Here is a 22756-nt window from a genome sequence, read left to right as displayed (position 1 = left end):
CAATAGAATTCCAGGTTTCCATGCGTGGAGCAAGGTCTCCCTCTACAGGATGTGGGGATGTAGCTCAGTGGTAGAGCGCATGCTTAGCATGTATGAGGCCCCGGGTTCAATCCCCGGCATCTCCAGCTTTTCGCCATGCTAATCTTGCCTTTTGACAGATAGCTAGGCTGGCATCATGAGTAAGGAAGTGAGATGTCATGCAGCTGGTGCCAGAACCCCACTTTCTTCGCCTTGCAAAACCTTTTGAAATGGGGCTATCTCATTTCCCGTGTTTATAGAAAAAAATAATCTTGCTTCCATAAGAAACCAAAGTGGTGATTTATCTTGGCATTCTTAGTATAGAAAACGGGCACAGCTGTCTTGGTCATTTATTTGAATTCTTCCTCTAAACCAGAGACTCTTACCAGAAGGTTTAAGAAAAACAGAATGTTTTCTTCATCCTAATCCCTTCTGAATGGTCCATTAATCTACTGGTTTTGCTTTTCCAGTTCCTTTCACAGAAGCATTAAAAATGCATGTTCTTCATGCTCCGTACGGAGTAATGACTCTCCTAACTTTCTGTCCTTTCCTTCATGTTCCCATGCTGTCATCCTTTTGCCAGAAATGCTTCCAAAGGGCTGTGGATTCCTCGGCCCCATGCCCTTTCAGGAAAACTCCTTTCTGTAGGATTTCTAATTCTAGGTCCCCTGCTTTCCTTCACGCCAGCACAGCACATTCAGGTAGGTAAGCAGTCCCCCTTTATGGTGATAAGATGTAGCTGAGAATGCACTCTAGGAAGTGGCAATTTGTAGAGCAAGCTGCAGGTCATATTCATGATTTTCAAGATTAGACTGCAGTACTCCCACCCCACTCCCGCCGCAACCATTATTGAAAGAAAGATGAATGCAGCATGGAAAGCTGCACTGCCTAATCCTCCGATAGCTCAGTTGGGAGAGCGGAGGACTGTAGTGGCGAAACAGAAATCCTTAGGTCGCTGGTTCAAATCCGGCTCGAGGAGTTTCCCCTTTTTTGTTTTCCATAGCTGCTTTCTCTCTTGTTAAAACATTATGTGCCCCTCTGATTGAGAAACATTTCCCTAGCTCCAAATAAATGCTAGGACAGAAGGGTAGACTTCTTCTGCTTTCCAATGAAATTGACCACATAGTCATTTCTGAGGGATGTTGGAAGAGAAATAAACAAGGACCTGCAGATCAGAATTCATTCCAAAGCCTTGACTAAATATATGAAGGCACTTGGAAGACTTCCAGTTTCATTGTACCAAGGTAGATGTTTCGGCAGCCGAACCAGCTAAAACTCACCTACAATGAGTGGCCATGGATATGAAAGAGGGAATCTACAAAGACACCAACTCCTTAAAACTGAGCAAGATGCAATGTGGAGGAATAGTTTACAGATTTGGAGAAAATCTGAGATGTTTCTCTTGACAAAAGAAACACTGCAATGCCCTCTCTGAGGATCGAACTCAGGACCTTCAGATTATGAGACTGACGCGCTGCCTACTGCGCTAAGAAGGCTGCTTGAAACCGCTAACAAATGCGTCTACACACCATGAAGAGGGAAGGTAGCAAAAATGCTGTTCTCATGTTGGAATATCAATACACTTCGGTTGCCTCGCTGGATTAAAATCGTCTGCAGTTATAATGGTCAGAAGACTGCTCTTTCCCAGTGCTTAAACCCACACCCCATACATTTAGCCATGCAAAAGAAATCAGGGCATACCATTCACCTCTCTAAGAAAGATCGTGCCATTTTTTCCTCCACATAACTGAGAATGAAATGGACTAAAACCCAGAATTAACATGCCGCCCCTAGCCGTAGATGCATCTAGATCTCAACACTGTACATGCTAATGTAACATAGCTGTGTGTCCTGCAAAAAGAGCAGGGGTACCTTAAGTCATCTCACAAGATGTGGAAACAGCACTCAACCATATCCTTCTTTGATGTATCCTGAACCAGTTGCCTTGAATACTCTGGCTTTTTTCGATTGCATCTAGCTGTTGTGTGTGGGGAATTATTCATTCTAGAGTCAACCTTATTCCATAAAAAACGGTGCTAGAAAATCCAGCTGTAAATCATATGGAATTCCACACCTGACGCTTCCCATTCCAGTGTCATATGTGGTGAATGTACATTCAATAGAATTCCAGGTTTCCATGCGTGGAGCAAGGTCTCCCTCTACAGGATGTGGGGATGTAGCTCAGTGGTAGAGCGCATGCTTAGCATGTATGAGGCCCCGGGTTCAATCCCCGGCATCTCCAGCTTTTCGCCATGCTAATCTTGCCTTTTGACAGATAGCTAGGCTGGCATCATGAGTAAGGAAGTGAGATGTCATGCAGCTGGTGCCAGAACCCCACTTTCTTCGCCTTGCAAAACCTTTTGAAATGGGGCTATCTCATTTCCCGTGTTTATAGAAAAAAATAATCTTGCTTCCATAAGAAACCAAAGTGGTGATTTATCTTGGCATTCTTAGTATAGAAAACGGGCACAGCTGTCTTGGTCATTTATTTGAATTCTTCCTCTAAACCAGAGACTCTTACCAGAAGGTTTAAGAAAAACAGAATGTTTTCTTCATCCTAATCCCTTCTGAATGGTCCATTAATCTACTGGTTTTGCTTTTCCAGTTCCTTTCACAGAAGCATTAAAAATGCATGTTCTTCATGCTCCGTACGGAGTAATGACTCTCCTAACTTTCTGTCCTTTCCTTCATGTTCCCATGCTGTCATCCTTTTGCCAGAAATGCTTCCAAAGGGCTGTGGATTCCTCGGCCCCATGCCCTTTCAGGAAAACTCCTTTCTGTAGGATTTCTAATTCTAGGTCCCCTGCTTTCCTTCACGCCAGCACAGCACATTCAGGTAGGTAAGCAGTCCCCCTTTATGGTGATAAGATGTAGCTGAGAATGCACTCTAGGAAGTGGCAATTTGTAGAGCAAGCTGCAGGTCATATTCATGATTTTCAAGATTAGACTGCAGTACTCCCAGCCCACTCCCGCCGCAACCATTATTGAAAGAAAGATGAATGCAGCATGGAAAGCTGTACTGCCTAATCCTCCGATAGCTCAGTTGGGAGAGCGGAGGACTGTAGTGGAGAAACAGAAATCCTTAGGTCGCTGGTTCAAATCCGGCTCGGAGGAGTTTCCCCTTTTTTGTTTTCCATAGCTGCTTTCTCTCTTGTTAAAACATTATGTGCCCCTCTGATTGAGAAACATTTCCCTAGCTCCAAATAAATGCTAGGACAGAAGGGTAGACTTCTTCTGCTTTCCAATGAAATTGACCACATAGTCATTTCTGAGGGATGTTGGAAGAGAAATAAACAAGGACCTGCAGATCAGAATTCATTCCAAAGCCTTGACTAAATATATGAAGGCACTTGGAAGACTTCCAGTTTCATTGTACCAAGGTAGATGTTTCGGCAGCCGAACCAGCTAAAACTCACCTACAATGAGTGGCCATGGATATGAAAGAGGGAATCTACAAAGACACCAACTCCTTAAAACTGAGCAAGATGCAATGTGGAGGAATAGTTTACAGATTTGGAGAAAATCTGAGATGTTTCTCTTGACAAAAGAAACACTGCAATGCCCTCTCTGAGGATCGAACTCAGGACCTTCAGATTATGAGACTGACGCGCTGCCTACTGCGCTAAGAAGGCTGCTTGAAACCGCTAACAAATGCGTCTACACACCATGAAGAGGGAAGGTAGCAAAAATGCTGTTCTCATGTTGGAATATCAATACACTTCGGTTGCCTCGCTGGATTAAAATCGTCTGCAGTTATAATGGTCAGAAGACTGCTCTTTCCCAGTGCTTAAACCCACACCCCATACATTTAGCCATGCAAAAGAAATCAGGGCATACCATTCACCTCTCTAAGAAAGATCGTGCCATTTTTTCCTCCACATAACTGAGAATGAAATGGACTAAAACCCAGAATTAACATGCCGCCCCTAGCCGTAGATGCATCTAGATCTCAACACTGTACATGCTAATGTAACATAGCTGTGTGTCCTGCAAAAAGAGCAGGGGTACCTTAAGTCATCTCACAAGATGTGGAAACAGCACTCAACCATATCCTTCTTTGATGTATCCTGAACCAGTTGCCTTGAATACTCTGGCTTTTTTCGATTGCATCTAGCTGTTGTGTGTGGGGAATTATTCATTCTAGAGTCAACCTTATTCCATAAAAAACGGTGCTAGAAAATCCAGCTGTAAATCATATGGAATTCCACACCTGACGCTTCCCATTCCAGTGTCATATGTGGTGAATGTACATTCAATAGAATTCCAGGTTTCCATGCGTGGAGCAAGGTCTCCCTCTACAGGATGTGGGGATGTAGCTCAGTGGTAGAGCGCATGCTTAGCATGTATGAGGCCCCGGGTTCAATCCCCGGCATCTCCAGCTTTTCGCCATGCTAATCTTGCCTTTTGACAGATAGCTAGGCTGGCATCATGAGTAAGGAAGTGAGATGTCATGCAGCTGGTGCCAGAACCCCACTTTCTTCGCCTTGCAAAACCTTTTGAAATGGGGCTATCTCATTTCCCGTGTTTATAGAAAAAAATAATCTTGCTTCCATAAGAAACCAAAGTGGTGATTTATCTTGGCATTCTTAGTATAGAAAACGGGCACAGCTGTCTTGGTCATTTATTTGAATTCTTCCTCTAAACCAGAGACTCTTACCAGAAGGTTTAAGAAAAACAGAATGTTTTCTTCATCCTAATCCCTTCTGAATGGTCCATTAATCTACTGGTTTTGCTTTTCCAGTTCCTTTCACAGAAGCATTAAAAATGCATGTTCTTCATGCTCCGTACGGAGTAATGACTCTCCTAACTTTCTGTCCTTTCCTTCATGTTCCCATGCTGTCATCCTTTTGCCAGAAATGCTTCCAAAGGGCTGTGGATTCCTCGGCCCCATGCCCTTTCAGGAAAACTCCTTTCTGTAGGATTTCTAATTCTAGGTCCCCTGCTTTCCTTCACGCCAGCACAGCACATTCAGGTAGGTAAGCAGTCCCCCTTTATGGTGATAAGATGTAGCTGAGAATGCACTCTAGGAAGTGGCAATTTGTAGAGCAAGCTGCAGGTCATATTCATGATTTTCAAGATTAGACTGCAGTACTCCCAGCCCACTCCCGCCGCAACCATTATTGAAAGAAAGATGAATGCAGCATGGAAAGCTGTACTGCCTAATCCTCCGATAGCTCAGTTGGGAGAGCGGAGGACTGTAGTGGAGAAACAGAAATCCTTAGGTCGCTGGTTCAAATCCGGCTCGGAGGAGTTTCCCCTTTTTTGTTTTCCATAGCTGCTTTCTCTCTTGTTAAAACATTATGTGCCCCTCTGATTGAGAAACATTTCCCTAGCTCCAAATAAATGCTAGGACAGAAGGGTAGACTTCTTCTGCTTTCCAATGAAATTGACCACATAGTCATTTCTGAGGGATGTTGGAAGAGAAATAAACAAGGACCTGCAGATCAGAATTCATTCCAAAGCCTTGACTAAATATATGAAGGCACTTGGAAGACTTCCAGTTTCATTGTACCAAGGTAGATGTTTCGGCAGCCGAACCAGCTAAAACTCACCTACAATGAGTGGCCATGGATATGAAAGAGGGAATCTACAAAGACACCAACTCCTTAAAACTGAGCAAGATGCAATGTGGAGGAATAGTTTACAGATTTCGAGAAAATCTGAGATGTTTCTCTTGACAAAAGAAACACTGCAATGCCCTCTCTGAGGATCGAACTCAGGACCTTCAGATTATGAGACTGACGCGCTGCCTACTGCGCTAAGAAGGCTGCTTGAAACCGCTAACAAATGCGTCTACACACCATGAAGAGGGAAGGTAGCAAAAATGCTGTTCTCATGTTGGAATATCAATACACTTCGGTTGCCTCGCTGGATTAAAATCGTCTGCAGTTATAATGGTCAGAAGACTGCTCTTTCCCAGTGCTTAAACCCACACCCCATACATTTAGCCATGCAAAAGAAATCAGGGCATACCATTCACCTCTCTAAGAAAGATCGTGCCATTTTTTCCTCCACATAACTGAGAATGAAATGGACTAAAACCCAGAATTAACATGCCGCCCCTAGCCGTAGATGCATCTAGATCTCAACACTGTACATGCTAATGTAACATAGCTGTGTGTCCTGCAAAAAGAGCAGGGGTACCTTAAGTCATCTCACAAGATGTGGAAACAGCACTCAACCATATCCTTCTTTGATGTATCCTGAACCAGTTGCCTTGAATACTCTGGCTTTTTTCGATTGCATCTAGCTGTTGTGTGTGGGGAATTATTCATTCTAGAGTCAACCTTATTCCATAAAAAACGGTGCTAGAAAATCCAGCTGTAAATCATATGGAATTCCACACCTGACGCTTCCCATTCCAGTGTCATATGTGGTGAATGTACATTCAATAGAATTCCAGGTTTCCATGCGTGGAGCAAGGTCTCCCTCTACAGGATGTGGGGATGTAGCTCAGTGGTAGAGCGCATGCTTAGCATGTATGAGGCCCCGGGTTCAATCTCCAGCTTTTCGCCATGCTAATCTTGCCTTTTGACAGATAGCTAGGCTGGCATCATGAGTAAGGAAGTGAGATGTCATGCAGCTGGTGCCAGAACCCCACTTTCTTCGCCTTGCAAAACCTTTTGAAATGGGGCTATCTCATTTCCCGTGTTTATAGAAAAAAATAATCTTGCTTCCATAAGAAACCAAAGTGGTGATTTATCTTGGCATTCTTAGTATAGAAAACGGGCACAGCTGTCTTGGTCATTTATTTGAATTCTTCCTCTAAACCAGAGACTCTTACCAGAAGGTTTAAGAAAAACAGAATGTTTTCTTCATCCTAATCCCTTCTGAATGGTCCATTAATCTACTGGTTTTGCTTTTCCAGTTCCTTTCACAGAAGCATTAAAAATGCATGTTCTTCATGCTCCGTACGGAGTAATGACTCTCCTAACTTTCTGTCCTTTCCTTCATGTTCCCATGCTGTCATCCTTTTGCCAGAAATGCTTCCAAAGGGCTGTGGATTCCTCGGCCCCATGCCCTTTCAGGAAAACTCCTTTCTGTAGGATTTCTAATTCTAGGTCCCCTGCTTTCCTTCACGCCAGCACAGCACATTCAGGTAGGTAAGCAGTCCCCCTTTATGGTGATAAGATGTAGCTGAGAATGCACTCTAGGAAGTGGCAATTTGTAGAGCAAGCTGCAGGTCATATTCATGATTTTCAAGATTAGACTGCAGTACTCCCACCCCACTCCCGCCGCAACCATTATTGAAAGAAAGATGAATGCAGCATGGAAAGCTGTACTGCCTAATCCTCCGATAGCTCAGTTGGGAGAGCGGAGGACTGTAGTGGAGAAACAGAAATCCTTAGGTCGCTGGTTCAAATCCGGCTCGGAGGAGTTTCCCCTTTTTTGTTTTCCATAGCTGCTTTCTCTCTTGTTAAAACATTATGTGCCCCTCTGATTGAGAAACATTTCCCTAGCTCCAAATAAATGCTAGGACAGAAGGGTAGACTTCTTCTGCTTTCCAATGAAATTGACCACATAGTCATTTCTGAGGGATGTTGGAAGAGAAATAAACAAGGACCTGCAGATCAGAATTCATTCCAAAGCCTTGACTAAATATATGAAGGCACTTGGAAGACTTCCAGTTTCATTGTACCAAGGTAGATGTTTCGGCAGCCGAACCAGCTAAAACTCACCTACAATGAGTGGCCATGGATATGAAAGAGGGAATCTACAAAGACACCAACTCCTTAAAACTGAGCAAGATGCAATGTGGAGGAATAGTTTACAGATTTGGAGAAAATCTGAGATGTTTCTCTTGACAAAAGAAACACTGCAATGCCCTCTCTGAGGATGGAACTCAGGACCTTCAGATTATGAGACTGACGCGCTGCCTACTGCGCTAAGAAGGCTGCTTGAAACCGCTAACAAATGCGTCTACACACCATGAAGAGGGAAGGTAGCAAAAATGCTGTTCTCATGTTGGAATATCAATACACTTCGGTTGCCTCGCTGGATTAAAATCGTCTGCAGTTATAATGGTCAGAAGACTGCTCTTTCCCAGTGCTTAAACCCACACCCCATACATTTAGCCATGCAAAAGAAATCAGGGCATACCATTCACCTCTCTAAGAAAGATCGTGCCATTTTTTCCTCCACATAACTGAGAATGAAATGGACTAAAACCCAGAATTAACATGCCGCCCCTAGCCGTAGATGCATCTAGATCTCAACACTTTACATGCTAATGTAACATAGCTGTGTGTCCTGCAAAAAGAGCAGGGGTACCTTAAGTCATCTCACAAGATGTGGAAACAGCACTCAACCATATCCTTCTTTGATGTACCCTGAACCAGTTGCCTTGAATACTCTGGCTTTTTTCGATTGCATCTAGCTGTTGTGTGTGGGGAATTATTCATTCTAGAGTCAACCTTATTCCATAAAAAACGGTGCTAGAAAATCCAGCTGTAAATCATATGGAATTCCACACCTGACGCTTCCCATTCCAGTGTCATATGTGGTGAATGTACATTCAATAGAATTCCAGGTTTCCATGCGTGGAGCAAGGTCTCCCTCTACAGGATGTGGGGATGTAGCTCAGTGGTAGAGCGCATGCTTAGCATGTATGAGGCCCCGGGTTCAATCCCCGGCATCTCCAGCTTTTCGCCATGCTAATCTTGCCTTTTGACAGATAGCTAGGCTGGCATCATGAGTAAGGAAGTGAGATGTCATGCAGCTGGTGCCAGAACCCCACTTTCTTCGCCTTGCAAAACCTTTTGAAATGGGGCTATCTCATTTCCCGTGTTTATAGAAAAAAATAATCTTGCTTCCATAAGAAACCAAAGTGGTGATTTATCTTGGCATTCTTAGTATAGAAAACGGGCACAGCTGTCTTGGTCATTTATTTGAATTCTTCCTCTAAACCAGAGACTCTTACCAGAAGGTTTAAGAAAAACAGAATGTTTTCTTCATCCTAATCCCTTCTGAATGGTCCATTAATCTACTGGTTTTGCTTTTCCAGTTCCTTTCACAGAAGCATTAAAAATGCATGTTCTTCATGCTCCGTACGGAGTAATGACTCTCCTAACTTTCTGTCCTTTCCTTCATGTTCCCATGCTGTCATCCTTTTGCCAGAAATGCTTCCAAAGGGCTGTGGATTCCTCGGCCCCATGCCCTTTCAGGAAAACTCCTTTCTGTAGGATTTCTAATTCTAGGTCCCCTGCTTTCCTTCACGCCAGCACAGCACATTCAGGTAGGTAAGCAGTCCCCCTTTATGGTGATAAGATGTAGCTGAGAATGCACTCTAGGAAGTGGCAATTTGTAGAGCAAGCTGCAGGTCATATTCATGATTTTCAAGATTAGACTGCAGTACTCCCACCCCACTCCCGCCGCAACCATTATTGAAAGAAAGATGAATGCAGCATGGAAAGCTGTACTGCCTAATCCTCCGATAGCTCAGTTGGGAGAGCGGAGGACTGTAGTGGAGAAACAGAAATCCTTAGGTCGCTGGTTCAAATCCGGCTCGGAGGAGTTTCCCCTTTTTTGTTTTCCATAGCTGCTTTCTCTCTTGTTAAAACATTATGTGCCCCTCTGATTGAGAAACATTTCCCTAGCTCCAAATAAATGCTAGGACAGAAGGGTAGACTTCTTCTGCTTTCCAATGAAATTGACCACATAGTCATTTCTGAGGGATGTTGGAAGAGAAATAAACAAGGACCTGCAGATCAGAATTCATTCCAAAGCCTTGACTAAATATATGAAGGCACTTGGAAGACTTCCAGTTTCATTGTACCAAGGTAGATGTTTCGGCAGCCGAACCAGCTAAAACTCACCTACAATGAGTGGCCATGGATATGAAAGAGGGAATCTACAAAGACACCAACTCCTTAAAACTGAGCAAGATGCAATGTGGAGGAATAGTTTACAGATTTGGAGAAAATCTGAGATGTTTCTCTTGACAAAAGAAACACTGCAATGCCCTCTCTGAGGATGGAACTCAGGACCTTCAGATTATGAGACTGACGCGCTGCCTACTGCGCTAAGAAGGCTGCTTGAAACCGCTAACAAATGCGTCTACACACCATGAAGAGGGAAGGTAGCAAAAATGCTGTTCTCATGTTGGAATATCAATACACTTCGGTTGCCTCGCTGGATTAAAATCGTCTGCAGTTATAATGGTCAGAAGACTGCTCTTTCCCAGTGCTTAAACCCACACCCCATACATTTAGCCATGCAAAAGAAATCAGGGCATACCATTCACCTCTCTAAGAAAGATCGTGCCATTTTTTCCTCCACATAACTGAGAATGAAATGGACTAAAACCCAGAATTAACATGCCGCCCCTAGCCGTAGATGCATCTAGATCTCAACACTTTACATGCTAATGTAACATAGCTGTGTGTCCTGCAAAAAGAGCAGGGGTACCTTAAGTCATCTCACAAGATGTGGAAACAGCACTCAACCATATCCTTCTTTGATGTACCCTGAACCAGTTGCCTTGAATACTCTGGCTTTTTTCGATTGCATCTAGCTGTTGTGTGTGGGGAATTATTCATTCTAGAGTCAACCTTATTCCATAAAAAACGGTGCTAGAAAATCCAGCTGTAAATCATATGGAATTCCACACCTGACGCTTCCCATTCCAGTGTCATATGTGGTGAATGTACATTCAATAGAATTCCAGGTTTCCATGCGTGGAGCAAGGTCTCCCTCTACAGGATGTGGGGATGTAGCTCAGTGGTAGAGCGCATGCTTAGCATGTATGAGGCCCCGGGTTCAATCCCCGGCATCTCCAGCTTTTCGCCATGCTAATCTTGCCTTTTGACAGATAGCTAGGCTGGCATCATGAGTAAGGAAGTGAGATGTCATGCAGCTGGTGCCAGAACCCCACTTTCTTCGCCTTGCAAAACCTTTTGAAATGGGGCTATCTCATTTCCCGTGTTTATAGAAAAAAATAATCTTGCTTCCATAAGAAACCAAAGTGGTGATTTATCTTGGCATTCTTAGTATAGAAAACGGGCACAGCTGTCTTGGTCATTTATTTGAATTCTTCCTCTAAACCAGAGACTCTTACCAGAAGGTTTAAGAAAAACAGAATGTTTTCTTCATCCTAATCCCTTCTGAATGGTCCATTAATCTACTGGTTTTGCTTTTCCAGTTCCTTTCACAGAAGCATTAAAAATGCATGTTCTTCATGCTCCGTACGGAGTAATGACTCTCCTAACTTTCTGTCCTTTCCTTCATGTTCCCATGCTGTCATCCTTTTGCCAGAAATGCTTCCAAAGGGCTGTGGATTCCTCGGCCCCATGCCCTTTCAGGAAAACTCCTTTCTGTAGGATTTCTAATTCTAGGTCCCCTGCTTTCCTTCACGCCAGCACAGCACATTCAGGTAGGTAAGCAGTCCCCCTTTATGGTGATAAGATGTAGCTGAGAATGCACTCTAGGAAGTGGCAATTTGTAGAGCAAGCTGCAGGTCATATTCATGATTTTCAAGATTAGACTGCAGTACTCCCACCCCACTCCCGCCGCAACCATTATTGAAAGAAAGATGAATGCAGCATGGAAAGCTGCACTGCCTAATCCTCCGATAGCTCAGTTGGGAGAGCGGAGGACTGTAGTGGAGAAACAGAAATCCTTAGGTCGCTGGTTCAAATCCGGCTCGAGGAGTTTCCCCTTTTTTGTTTTCCATAGCTGCTTTCTCTCTTGTTAAAACATTATGTGCCCCTCTGATTGAGAAACATTTCCCTAGCTCCAAATAAATGCTAGGACAGAAGGGTAGACTTCTTCTGCTTTCCAATGAAATTGACCACATAGTCATTTCTGAGGGATGTTGGAAGAGAAATAAACAAGGACCTGCAGATCAGAATTCATTCCAAAGCCTTGACTAAATATATGAAGGCACTTGGAAGACTTCCAGTTTCATTGTACCAAGGTAGATGTTTCGGCAGCCGAACCAGCTAAAACTCACCTACAATGAGTGGCCATGGATATGAAAGAGGGAATCTACAAAGACACCAACTCCTTAAAACTGAGCAAGATGCAATGTGGAGGAATAGTTTACAGATTTGGAGAAAATCTGAGATGTTTCTCTTGACAAAAGAAACACTGCAATGCCCTCTCTGAGGATCGAACTCAGGACCTTCAGATTATGAGACTGACGCGCTGCCTACTGCGCTAAGAAGGCTGCTTGAAACCGCTAACAAATGCGTCTACACACCATGAAGAGGGAAGGTAGCAAAAATGCTGTTCTCATGTTGGAATATCAATACACTTCGGTTGCCTCGCTGGATTAAAATCGTCTGCAGTTATAATGGTCAGAAGACTGCTCTTTCCCAGTGCTTAAACCCACACCCCATACATTTAGCCATGCAAAAGAAATCAGGGCATACCATTCACCTCTCTAAGAAAGATCGTGCCATTTTTTCCTCCACATAACTGAGAATGAAATGGACTAAAACCCAGAATTAACATGCCGCCCCTAGCCGTAGATGCATCTAGATCTCAACACTTTTTGCTAATGTAACATAGCTGTGTGTCCTGCAAAAAGAGCAGGGGTACCTTAAGTCATCTCACAAGATGTGGAAACAGCACTCAACCATATCCTTCTTTGATGTATCCTGAACCAGTTGCCTTGAATACTCTGGCTTTTTTCGATTGCATCTAGCTGTTGTGTGTGGGGAATTATTCATTCTAGAGTCAACCTTATTCCATAAAAAACGGTGCTAGAAAATCCAGCTGTAAATCATATGGAATTCCACACCTGACGCTTCCCATTCCAGTGTCATATGTGGTGAATGTACATTCAATAGAATTCCAGGTTTCCATGCGTGGAGCAAGGTCTCCCTCTACAGGATGTGGGGATGTAGCTCAGTGGTAGAGCGCATGCTTAGCATGTATGAGGCCCCGGGTTCAATCCCCGGCATCTCCAGCTTTTCGCCATGCTAATCTTGCCTTTTGACAGATAGCTAGGCTGGCATCATGAGTAAGGAAGTGAGATGTCATGCAGCTGGTGCCAGAACCCCACTTTCTTCGCCTTGCAAAACCTTTTGAAATGGGGCTATCTCATTTCCCGTGTTTATAGAAAAAAATAATCTTGCTTCCATAAGAAACCAAAGTGGTGATTTATCTTGGCATTCTTAGTATAGAAAACGGGCACAGCTGTCTTGGTCATTTATTTGAATTCTTCCTCTAAACCAGAGACTCTTACCAGAAGGTTTAAGAAAAACAGAATGTTTTCTTCATCCTAATCCCTTCTGAATGGTCCATTAATCTACTGGTTTTGCTTTTCCAGTTCCTTTCACAGAAGCATTAAAAATGCATGTTCTTCATGCTCCGTACGGAGTAATGACTCTCCTAACTTTCTGTCCTTTCCTTCATGTTCCCATGCTGTCATCCTTTTGCCAGAAATGCTTCCAAAGGGCTGTGGATTCCTCGGCCCCATGCCCTTTCAGGAAAACTCCTTTCTGTAGGATTTCTAATTCTAGGTCCCCTGCTTTCCTTCACGCCAGCACAGCACATTCAGGTAGGTAAGCAGTCCCCCTTTATGGTGATAAGATGTAGCTGAGAATGCACTCTAGGAAGTGGCAATTTGTAGAGCAAGCTGCAGGTCATATTCATGATTTTCAAGATTAGACTGCAGTACTCCCAGCCCACTCCCGCCGCAACCATTATTGAAAGAAAGATGAATGCAGCATGGAAAGCTGTACTGCCTAATCCTCCGATAGCTCAGTTGGGAGAGCGGAGGACTGTAGTGGAGAAACAGAAATCCTTAGGTCGCTGGTTCAAATCCGGCTCGGAGGAGTTTCCCCTTTTTTGTTTTCCATAGCTGCTTTCTCTCTTGTTAAAACATTATGTGCCCCTCTGATTGAGAAACATTTCCCTAGCTCCAAATAAATGCTAGGACAGAAGGGTAGACTTCTTCTGCTTTCCAATGAAATTGACCACATAGTCATTTCTGAGGGATGTTGGAAGAGAAATAAACAAGGACCTGCAGATCAGAATTCATTCCAAAGCCTTGACTAAATATATGAAGGCACTTGGAAGACTTCCAGTTTCATTGTACCAAGGTAGATGTTTCGGCAGCCGAACCAGCTAAAACTCACCTACAATGAGTGGCCATGGATATGAAAGAGGGAATCTACAAAGACACCAACTCCTTAAAACTGAGCAAGATGCAATGTGGAGGAATAGTTTACAGATTTCGAGAAAATCTGAGATGTTTCTCTTGACAAAAGAAACACTGCAATGCCCTCTCTGAGGATCGAACTCAGGACCTTCAGATTATGAGACTGACGCGCTGCCTACTGCGCTAAGAAGGCTGCTTGAAACCGCTAACAAATGCGTCTACACACCATGAAGAGGGAAGGTAGCAAAAATGCTGTTCTCATGTTGGAATATCAATACACTTCGGTTGCCTCGCTGGATTAAAATCGTCTGCAGTTATAATGGTCAGAAGACTGCTCTTTCCCAGTGCTTAAACCCACACCCCATACATTTAGCCATGCAAAAGAAATCAGGGCATACCATTCACCTCTCTAAGAAAGATCGTGCCATTTTTTCCTCCACATAACTGAGAATGAAATGGACTAAAACCCAGAATTAACATGCCGCCCCTAGCCGTAGATGCATCTAGATCTCAACACTGTACATGCTAATGTAACATAGCTGTGTGTCCTGCAAAAAGAGCAGGGGTACCTTAAGTCATCTCACAAGATGTGGAAACAGCACTCAACCATATCCTTCTTTGATGTATCCTGAACCAGTTGCCTTGAATACTCTGGCTTTTTTCGATTGCATCTAGCTGTTGTGTGTGGGGAATTATTCATTCTAGAGTCAACCTTATTCCATAAAAAACGGTGCTAGAAAATCCAGCTGTAAATCATATGGAATTCCACACCTGACGCTTCCCATTCCAGTGTCATATGTGGTGAATGTACATTCAATAGAATTCCAGGTTTCCATGCGTGGAGCAAGGTCTCCCTCTACAGGATGTGGGGATGTAGCTCAGTGGTAGAGCGCATGCTTAGCATGTATGAGGCCCCGGGTTCAATCCCCGGCATCTCCAGCTTTTCGCCATGCTGATCTTGCCTTTTGACAGATAGCTAGGCTGGCATCATGAGTAAGGAAGTGAGATGTCATGCAGCTGGTGCCAGAACCCCACTTTCTTCGCCTTGCAAAACCTTTTGAAATGGGGCTATCTCATTTCCCGTGTTTATAGAAAAAAATAATCTTGCTTCCATAAGAAACCAAAGTGGTGATTTATCTTGGCATTCTTAGTATAGAAAACGGGCACAGCTGTCTTGGTCATTTATTTGAATTCTTCCTCTAAACCAGAGACTCTTACCAGAAGGTTTAAGAAAAACAGAATGTTTTCTTCATCCTAATCCCTTCTGAATGGTCCATTAATCTACTGGTTTTGCTTTTCCAGTTCCTTTCACAGAAGCATTAAAAATGCATGTTCTTCATGCTCCGTACGGAGTAATGACTCTCCTAACTTTCTGTCCTTTCCTTCATGTTCCCATGCTGTCATCCTTTTGCCAGAAATGCTTCCAAAGGGCTGTGGATTCCTCGGCCCCATGCCCTTTCAGGAAAACTCCTTTCTGTAGGATTTCTAATTCTAGGTCCCCTGCTTTCCTTCACGCCAGCACAGCACATTCAGGTAGGTAAGCAGTCCCCCTTTATGGTGATAAGATGTAGCTGAGAATGCACTCTAGGAAGTGGCAATTTGTAGAGCAAGCTGCAGGTCATATTCATGATTTTCAAGATTAGACTGCAGTACTCCCACCCCACTCCCGCCGCAACCATTATTGAAAGAAAGATGAATGCAGCATGGAAAGCTGTACTGCCTAATCCTCCGATAGCTCAGTTGGGAGAGCGGAGGACTGTAGTGGAGAAACAGAAATCCTTAGGTCGCTGGTTCAAATCCGGCTCGGAGGAGTTTCCCCTTTTTTGTTTTCCATAGCTGCTTTCTCTCTTGTTAAAACATTATGTGCCCCTCTGATTGAGAAACATTTCCCTAGCTCCAAATAAATGCTAGGACAGAAGGGTAGACTTCTTCTGCTTTCCAATGAAATTGACCACATAGTCATTTCTGAGGGATGTTGGAAGAGAAATAAACAAGGACCTGCAGATCAGAATTCATTCCAAAGCCTTGACTAAATATATGAAGGCACTTGGAAGACTTCCAGTTTCATTGTACCAAGGTAGATGTTTCGGCAGCCGAACCAGCTAAAACTCACCTACAATGAGTGGCCATGGATATGAAAGAGGGAATCTACAAAGACACCAACTCCTTAAAACTGAGCAAGATGCAATGTGGAGGAATAGTTTACAGATTTGGAGAAAATCTGAGATGTTTCTCTTGACAAAAGAAACACTGCAATGCCCTCTCTGAGGATGGAACTCAGGACCTTCAGATTATGAGACTGACGCGCTGCCTACTGCGCTAAGAAGGCTGCTTGAAACCGCTAACAAATGCGTCTACACACCATGAAGAGGGAAGGTAGCAAAAATGCTGTTCTCATGTTGGAATATCAATACACTTCGGTTGCCTCGCTGGATTAAAATCGTCTGCAGTTATAATGGTCAGAAGACTGCTCTTTCCCAGTGCTTAAACCCACACCCCATACATTTAGCCATGCAAAAGAAATCAGGGCATACCATTCACCTCTCTAAGAAAGATCGTGCCATTTTTTCCTCCACATAACTGAGAATGAAATGGACTAAAACCCAGAATTAACATGCCGCCCCTAGCCGTAGATGCATCTAGATCTCAACACTTTACATGCTAATGTAACATAGCTGTGTGTCCTGCAAAAAGAGCAGGGGTACCTTAAGTCATCTCACAAGATGTGGAAACAGCACTCAACCATATCCTTCTTTGATGTACCCTGAACCAGTTGCCTTGAATACTCTGGCTTTTTTCGATTGCATCTAGCTGTTGTGTGTGGGGAATTATTCATTCTAGAGTCAACCTTATTCCATAAAAAACGGTGCTAGAAAATCCAGCTGTAAATCATATGGAATTCCACACCTGACGCTTCCCATTCCAGTGTCATATGTGGTGAATGTACATTCAATAGAATTCCAGGTTTCCATGCGTGGAGCAAGGTCTCCCTCTACAGGATGTGGGGATGTAGCTCAGTGGTAGAGCGCATGCTTAGCATGTATGAGGCCCCGGGTTCAATCCCCGGCATCTCCAGCTTTTCGCCATGCTAATCTTGCCTTTTGACAGATAGCTAGGCTGGCATCATGAGTAAGGAAGTGAGATGTCATGCAGCTGGTGCCAGAACCCCACTTTCTTCGCCTTGCAAAACCTTTTGAAATGGGGCTATCTCATTTCCCGTGTTTATAGAAAAAAATAATCTTGCTTCCATAAGAAACCAAAGTGGTGATTTATCTTGGCATTCTTAGTATAGAAAACGGGCACAGCTGTCTTGGTCATTTATTTGAATTCTTCCTCTAAACCAGAGACTCTTACCAGAAGGTTTAAGAAAAACAGAATGTTTTCTTCATCCTAATCCCTTCTGAATGGTCCATTAATCTACTGGTTTTGCTTTTCCAGTTCCTTTCACAGAAGCATTAAAAATGCATGTTCTTCATGCTCCGTACGGAGTAATGACTCTCCTAACTTTCTGTCCTTTCCTTCATGTTCCCATGCTGTCATCCTTTTGCCAGAAATGCTTCCAAAGGGCTGTGGATTCCTCGGCCCCATGCCCTTTCAGGAAAACTCCTTTCTGTAGGATTTCTAATTCTAGGTCCCCTGCTTTCCTTCACGCCAGCACAGCACATTCAGGTAGGTAAGCAGTCCCCCTTTATGGTGATAAGATGTAGCTGAGAATGCACTCTAGGAAGTGGCAATTTGTAGAGCAAGCTGCAGGTCATATTCATGATTTTCAAGATTAGACTGCAGTACTCCCACCCCACTCCCGCCGCAACCATTATTGAAAGAAAGATGAATGCAGCATGGAAAGCTGCACTGCCTAATCCTCCGATAGCTCAGTTGGGAGAGCGGAGGACTGTAGTGGAGAAACAGAAATCCTTAGGTCGCTGGTTCAAATCCGGCTCGAGGAGTTTCCCCTTTTTTGTTTTCCATAGCTGCTTTCTCTCTTGTTAAAACATTATGTGCCCCTCTGATTGAGAAACATTTCCCTAGCTCCAAATAAATGCTAGGACAGAAGGGTAGACTTCTTCTGCTTTCCAATGAAATTGACCACATAGTCATTTCTGAGGGATGTTGGAAGAGAAATAAACAAGGACCTGCAGATCAGAATTCATTCCAAAGCCTTGACTAAATATATGAAGGCACTTGGAAGACTTCCAGTTTCATTGTACCAAGGTAGATGTTTCGGCAGCCGAACCAGCTAAAACTCACCTACAATGAGTGGCCATGGATATGAAAGAGGGAATCTACAAAGACACCAACTCCTTAAAACTGAGCAAGATGCAATGTGGAGGAATAGTTTACAGATTTGGAGAAAATCTGAGATGTTTCTCTTGACAAAAGAAACACTGCAATGCCCTCTCTGAGGATCGAACTCAGGACCTTCAGATTATGAGACTGACGCGCTGCCTACTGCGCTAAGAAGGCTGCTTGAAACCGCTAACAAATGCGTCTACACACCATGAAGAGGGAAGGTAGCAAAAATGCTGTTCTCATGTTGGAATATCAATACACTTCGGTTGCCTCGCTGGATTAAAATCGTCTGCAGTTATAATGGTCAGAAGACTGCTCTTTCCCAGTGCTTAAACCCACACCCCATACATTTAGCCATGCAAAAGAAATCAGGGCATACCATTCACCTCTCTAAGAAAGATCGTGCCATTTTTTCCTCCACATAACTGAGAATGAAATGGACTAAAACCCAGAATTAACATGCCGCCCCTAGCCGTAGATGCATCTAGATCTCAACACTGTACATGCTAATGTAACATAGCTGTGTGTCCTGCAAAAAGAGCAGGGGTACCTTAAGTCATCTCACAAGATGTGGAAACAGCACTCAACCATATCCTTCTTTGATGTATCCTGAACCAGTTGCCTTGAATACTCTGGCTTTTTTCGATTGCATCTAGCTGTTGTGTGTGGGGAATTATTCATTCTAGAGTCAACCTTATTCCATAAAAAACGGTGCTAGAAAATCCAGCTGTAAATCATATGGAATTCCACACCTGACGCTTCCCATTCCAGTGTCATATGTGGTGAATGTACATTCAATAGAATTCCAGGTTTCCATGCGTGGAGCAAGGTCTCCCTCTACAGGATGTGGGGATGTAGCTCAGTGGTAGAGCGCATGCTTGGCATGTATGAGGCCCCGGGTTCAATCCCCGGCATCTCCAGCTTTTCGCCATGCTAATCTTGCCTTTTGACAGATAGCTAGGCTGGCATCATGAGTAAGGAAGTGAGATGTCATGCAGCTGGTGCCAGAACCCCACTTTCTTCGCCTTGCAAAACCTTTTGAAATGGGGCTATCTCATTTCCCGTGTTTATAGAAAAAAATAATCTTGCTTCCATAAGAAACCAAAGTGGTGATTTATCTTGGCATTCTTAGTATAGAAAACGGGCACAGCTGTCTTGGTCATTTATTTGAATTCTTCCTCTAAACCAGAGACTCTTACCAGAAGGTTTAAGAAAAACAGAATGTTTTCTTCATCCTAATCCCTTCTGAATGGTCCATTAATCTACTGGTTTTGCTTTTCCAGTTCCTTTCACAGAAGCATTAAAAATGCATGTTCTTCATGCTCCGTACGGAGTAATGACTCTCCTAACTTTCTGTCCTTTCCTTCATGTTCCCATGCTGTCATCCTTTTGCCAGAAATGCTTCCAAAGGGCTGTGGATTCCTCGGCCCCATGCCCTTTCAGGAAAACTCCTTTCTGTAGGATTTCTAATTCTAGGTCCCCTGCTTTCCTTCACGCCAGCACAGCACATTCAGGTAGGTAAGCAGTCCCCCTTTATGGTGATAAGATGTAGCTGAGAATGCACTCTAGGAAGTGGCAATTTGTAGAGCAAGCTGCAGGTCATATTCATGATTTTCAAGATTAGACTGCAGTACTCCCACCCCACTCCCGCCGCAACCATTATTGAAAGAAAGATGAATGCAGCATGGAAAGCTGTACTGCCTAATCCTCCGATAGCTCAGTTGGGAGAGCGGAGGACTGTAGTGGAGAAACAGAAATCCTTAGGTCGCTGGTTCAAATCCGGCTCGGAGGAGTTTCCCCTTTTTTGTTTTCCATAGCTGCTTTCTCTCTTGTTAAAACATTATGTGCCCCTCTGATTGAGAAACATTTCCCTAGCTCCAAATAAATGCTAGGACAGAAGGGTAGACTTCTTCTGCTTTCCAATGAAATTGACCACATAGTCATTTCTGAGGGATGTTGGAAGAGAAATAAACAAGGACCTGCAGATCAGAATTCATTCCAAAGCCTTGACTAAATATATGAAGGCACTTGGAAGACTTCCAGTTTCATTGTACCAAGGTAGATGTTTCGGCAGCCGAACCAGCTAAAACTCACCTACAATGAGTGGCCATGGATATGAAAGAGGGAATCTACAAAGACACCAACTCCTTAAAACTGAGCAAGATGCAATGTGGAGGAATAGTTTACAGATTTGGAGAAAATCTGAGATGTTTCTCTTGACAAAAGAAACACTGCAATGCCCTCTCTGAGGATGGAACTCAGGACCTTCAGATTATGAGACTGACGCGCTGCCTACTGCGCTAAGAAGGCTGCTTGAAACCGCTAACAAATGCGTCTACACACCATGAAGAGGGAAGGTAGCAAAAATGCTGTTCTCATGTTGGAATATCAATACACTTCGGTTGCCTCGCTGGATTAAAATCGTCTGCAGTTATAATGGTCAGAAGACTGCTCTTTCCCAGTGCTTAAACCCACACCCCATACATTTAGCCATGCAAAAGAAATCAGGGCATACCATTCACCTCTCTAAGAAAGATCGTGCCATTTTTTCCTCCACATAACTGAGAATGAAATGGACTAAAACCCAGAATTAACATGCCGCCCCTAGCCGTAGATGCATCTAGATCTCAACACTGTACATGCTAATGTAACATAGCTGTGTGTCCTGCAAAAAGAGCAGGGGTACCTTAAGTCATCTCACAAGATGTGGAAACAGCACTCAACCATATCCTTCTTTGATGTATCCTGAACCAGTTGCCTTGAATACTCTGGCTTTTTTCGATTGCATCTAGCTGTTGTGTGTGGGGAATTATTCATTCTAGAGTCAACCTTATTCCATAAAAAACGGTGCTAGAAAATCCAGCTGTAAATCATATGGAATTCCACACCTGACGCTTCCCATTCCAGTGTCATATGTGGTGAATGTACATTCAATAGAATTCCAGGTTTCCATGCGTGGAGCAAGGTCTCCCTCTACAGGATGTGGGGATGTAGCTCAGTGGTAGAGCGCATGCTTAGCATGTATGAGGCCCCGGGTTCAATCCCCGGCATCTCCAGCTTTTCGCCATGCTAATCTTGCCTTTTGACAGATAGCTAGGCTGGCATCATGAGTAAGGAAGTGAGATGTCATGCAGCTGGTGCCAGAACCCCACTTTCTTCGCCTTGCAAAACCTTTTGAAATGGGGCTATCTCATTTCCCGTGTTTATAGAAAAAAATAATCTTGCTTCCATAAGAAACCAAAGTGGTGATTTATCTTGGCATTCTTAGTATAGAAAACGGGCACAGCTGTCTTGGTCATTTATTTGAATTCTTCCTCTAAACCAGAGACTCTTACCAGAAGGTTTAAGAAAAACAGAATGTTTTCTTCATCCTAATCCCTTCTGAATGGTCCATTAATCTACTGGTTTTGCTTTTCCAGTTCCTTTCACAGAAGCATTAAAAATGCATGTTCTTCATGCTCCGTACGGAGTAATGACTCTCCTAACTTTCTGTCCTTTCCTTCATGTTCCCATGCTGTCATCCTTTTGCCAGAAATGCTTCCAAAGGGCTGTGGATTCCTCGGCCCCATGCCCTTTCAGGAAAACTCCTTTCTGTAGGATTTCTAATTCTAGGTCCCCTGCTTTCCTTCACGCCAGCACAGCACATTCAGGTAGGTAAGCAGTCCCCCTTTATGGTGATAAGATGTAGCTGAGAATGCACTCTAGGAAGTGGCAATTTGTAGAGCAAGCTGCAGGTCATATTCATGATTTTCAAGATTAGACTGCAGTACTCCCACCCCACTCCCGCCGCAACCATTATTGAAAGAAAGATGAATGCAGCATGGAAAGCTGTACTGCCTAATCCTCCGATAGCTCAGTTGGGAGAGCGGAGGACTGTAGTGGAGAAACAGAAATCCTTAGGTCGCTGGTTCAAATCCGGCTCGGAGGAGTTTCCCCTTTTTTGTTTTCCATAGCTGCTTTCTCTCTTGTTAAAACATTATGTGCCCCTCTGATTGAGAAACATTTCCCTAGCTCCAAATAAATGCTAGGACAGAAGGGTAGACTTCTTCTGCTTTCCAATGAAATTGACCACATAGTCATTTCTGAGGGATGTTGGAAGAGAAATAAACAAGGACCTGCAGATCAGAATTCATTCCAAAGCCTTGACTAAATATATGAAGGCACTTGGAAGACTTCCAGTTTCATTGTACCAAGGTAGATGTTTCGGCAGCCGAACCAGCTAAAACTCACCTACAATGAGTGGCCATGGATATGAAAGAGGGAATCTACAAAGACACCAACTCCTTAAAACTGAGCAAGATGCAATGTGGAGGAATAGTTTACAGATTTGGAGAAAATCTG

General features: G+C 43.6%; 28 non-coding genes across 28 annotated transcripts; 18 read left to right on the top strand and 10 right to left on the bottom strand.

Annotated features, from left to right (window-relative positions):
• Positions 1–53: 53 nt before the first annotated feature.
• TRNAA-AGC (transfer RNA alanine (anticodon AGC)) lies at positions 54–125 on the top strand. Its single transcript has one exon. It is a non-coding gene; the product is annotated as a tRNA-Ala (tRNA).
• Positions 126–1441: 1316 nt separating this feature from the next.
• Positions 1442–1514, bottom strand: TRNAM-CAU (transfer RNA methionine (anticodon CAU)). Its single transcript has one exon. It is a non-coding gene; the product is annotated as a tRNA-Met (tRNA).
• Positions 1515–2188: 674 nt separating this feature from the next.
• Positions 2189–2260, top strand: TRNAA-AGC (transfer RNA alanine (anticodon AGC)). Its single transcript has one exon. It is a non-coding gene; the product is annotated as a tRNA-Ala (tRNA).
• A 786-nt stretch (positions 2261–3046) lies between these two features.
• Positions 3047–3132, top strand: TRNAY-GUA (transfer RNA tyrosine (anticodon GUA)). Its single transcript is given in 2 exon segments — positions 3047–3083; positions 3097–3132. It is a non-coding gene; the product is annotated as a tRNA-Tyr (tRNA).
• Positions 3133–3577: 445 nt separating this feature from the next.
• On the bottom strand, positions 3578–3650 carry TRNAM-CAU (transfer RNA methionine (anticodon CAU)). Its single transcript has one exon. It is a non-coding gene; the product is annotated as a tRNA-Met (tRNA).
• A 674-nt stretch (positions 3651–4324) lies between these two features.
• On the top strand, positions 4325–4396 carry TRNAA-AGC (transfer RNA alanine (anticodon AGC)). The gene has a single exon. It is a non-coding gene; the product is annotated as a tRNA-Ala (tRNA).
• Positions 4397–5182: 786 nt separating this feature from the next.
• Positions 5183–5268, top strand: TRNAY-GUA (transfer RNA tyrosine (anticodon GUA)). The gene is given in 2 exon segments: positions 5183–5219; positions 5233–5268. It is a non-coding gene; the product is annotated as a tRNA-Tyr (tRNA).
• Positions 5269–5713: 445 nt separating this feature from the next.
• On the bottom strand, positions 5714–5786 carry TRNAM-CAU (transfer RNA methionine (anticodon CAU)). Its single transcript has one exon. It is a non-coding gene; the product is annotated as a tRNA-Met (tRNA).
• Positions 5787–7309: 1523 nt separating this feature from the next.
• Positions 7310–7395, top strand: TRNAY-GUA (transfer RNA tyrosine (anticodon GUA)). The gene is given in 2 exon segments: positions 7310–7346; positions 7360–7395. It is a non-coding gene; the product is annotated as a tRNA-Tyr (tRNA).
• A 445-nt stretch (positions 7396–7840) lies between these two features.
• On the bottom strand, positions 7841–7913 carry TRNAM-CAU (transfer RNA methionine (anticodon CAU)). The gene has a single exon. It is a non-coding gene; the product is annotated as a tRNA-Met (tRNA).
• Positions 7914–8587: 674 nt separating this feature from the next.
• Positions 8588–8659, top strand: TRNAA-AGC (transfer RNA alanine (anticodon AGC)). The gene has a single exon. It is a non-coding gene; the product is annotated as a tRNA-Ala (tRNA).
• Positions 8660–9445: 786 nt separating this feature from the next.
• Positions 9446–9531, top strand: TRNAY-GUA (transfer RNA tyrosine (anticodon GUA)). The gene is given in 2 exon segments: positions 9446–9482; positions 9496–9531. It is a non-coding gene; the product is annotated as a tRNA-Tyr (tRNA).
• Positions 9532–9976: 445 nt separating this feature from the next.
• On the bottom strand, positions 9977–10049 carry TRNAM-CAU (transfer RNA methionine (anticodon CAU)). Its single transcript has one exon. It is a non-coding gene; the product is annotated as a tRNA-Met (tRNA).
• Positions 10050–10723: 674 nt separating this feature from the next.
• Positions 10724–10795, top strand: TRNAA-AGC (transfer RNA alanine (anticodon AGC)). The gene has a single exon. It is a non-coding gene; the product is annotated as a tRNA-Ala (tRNA).
• Positions 10796–12111: 1316 nt separating this feature from the next.
• Positions 12112–12184, bottom strand: TRNAM-CAU (transfer RNA methionine (anticodon CAU)). The gene has a single exon. It is a non-coding gene; the product is annotated as a tRNA-Met (tRNA).
• A 672-nt stretch (positions 12185–12856) lies between these two features.
• Positions 12857–12928, top strand: TRNAA-AGC (transfer RNA alanine (anticodon AGC)). Its single transcript has one exon. It is a non-coding gene; the product is annotated as a tRNA-Ala (tRNA).
• Positions 12929–13714: 786 nt separating this feature from the next.
• On the top strand, positions 13715–13800 carry TRNAY-GUA (transfer RNA tyrosine (anticodon GUA)). The gene is given in 2 exon segments: positions 13715–13751; positions 13765–13800. It is a non-coding gene; the product is annotated as a tRNA-Tyr (tRNA).
• A 445-nt stretch (positions 13801–14245) lies between these two features.
• TRNAM-CAU (transfer RNA methionine (anticodon CAU)) lies at positions 14246–14318 on the bottom strand. Its single transcript has one exon. It is a non-coding gene; the product is annotated as a tRNA-Met (tRNA).
• A 674-nt stretch (positions 14319–14992) lies between these two features.
• On the top strand, positions 14993–15064 carry TRNAA-AGC (transfer RNA alanine (anticodon AGC)). The gene has a single exon. It is a non-coding gene; the product is annotated as a tRNA-Ala (tRNA).
• Positions 15065–15850: 786 nt separating this feature from the next.
• Positions 15851–15936, top strand: TRNAY-GUA (transfer RNA tyrosine (anticodon GUA)). Its single transcript is given in 2 exon segments — positions 15851–15887; positions 15901–15936. It is a non-coding gene; the product is annotated as a tRNA-Tyr (tRNA).
• Positions 15937–16381: 445 nt separating this feature from the next.
• Positions 16382–16454, bottom strand: TRNAM-CAU (transfer RNA methionine (anticodon CAU)). The gene has a single exon. It is a non-coding gene; the product is annotated as a tRNA-Met (tRNA).
• A 674-nt stretch (positions 16455–17128) lies between these two features.
• On the top strand, positions 17129–17200 carry TRNAA-AGC (transfer RNA alanine (anticodon AGC)). The gene has a single exon. It is a non-coding gene; the product is annotated as a tRNA-Ala (tRNA).
• Positions 17201–18516: 1316 nt separating this feature from the next.
• On the bottom strand, positions 18517–18589 carry TRNAM-CAU (transfer RNA methionine (anticodon CAU)). Its single transcript has one exon. It is a non-coding gene; the product is annotated as a tRNA-Met (tRNA).
• A 674-nt stretch (positions 18590–19263) lies between these two features.
• On the top strand, positions 19264–19335 carry TRNAA-GGC (transfer RNA alanine (anticodon GGC)). The gene has a single exon. It is a non-coding gene; the product is annotated as a tRNA-Ala (tRNA).
• A 786-nt stretch (positions 19336–20121) lies between these two features.
• On the top strand, positions 20122–20207 carry TRNAY-GUA (transfer RNA tyrosine (anticodon GUA)). The gene is given in 2 exon segments: positions 20122–20158; positions 20172–20207. It is a non-coding gene; the product is annotated as a tRNA-Tyr (tRNA).
• A 445-nt stretch (positions 20208–20652) lies between these two features.
• Positions 20653–20725, bottom strand: TRNAM-CAU (transfer RNA methionine (anticodon CAU)). The gene has a single exon. It is a non-coding gene; the product is annotated as a tRNA-Met (tRNA).
• Positions 20726–21399: 674 nt separating this feature from the next.
• Positions 21400–21471, top strand: TRNAA-AGC (transfer RNA alanine (anticodon AGC)). Its single transcript has one exon. It is a non-coding gene; the product is annotated as a tRNA-Ala (tRNA).
• A 786-nt stretch (positions 21472–22257) lies between these two features.
• TRNAY-GUA (transfer RNA tyrosine (anticodon GUA)) lies at positions 22258–22343 on the top strand. Its single transcript is given in 2 exon segments — positions 22258–22294; positions 22308–22343. It is a non-coding gene; the product is annotated as a tRNA-Tyr (tRNA).
• The last annotated feature ends 413 nt before the right edge of the window (positions 22344–22756 follow it).

The sequence above is a fragment of the Pleurodeles waltl genome, unplaced genomic scaffold (assembly GCF_031143425.1).
Source record: "Pleurodeles waltl isolate 20211129_DDA unplaced genomic scaffold, aPleWal1.hap1.20221129 scaffold_107, whole genome shotgun sequence".
Classification (NCBI taxonomy): domain Eukaryota; kingdom Metazoa; phylum Chordata; class Amphibia; order Caudata; family Salamandridae; genus Pleurodeles; species Pleurodeles waltl.
This window is presented reverse-complemented; position numbering and strand designations above follow the sequence as displayed.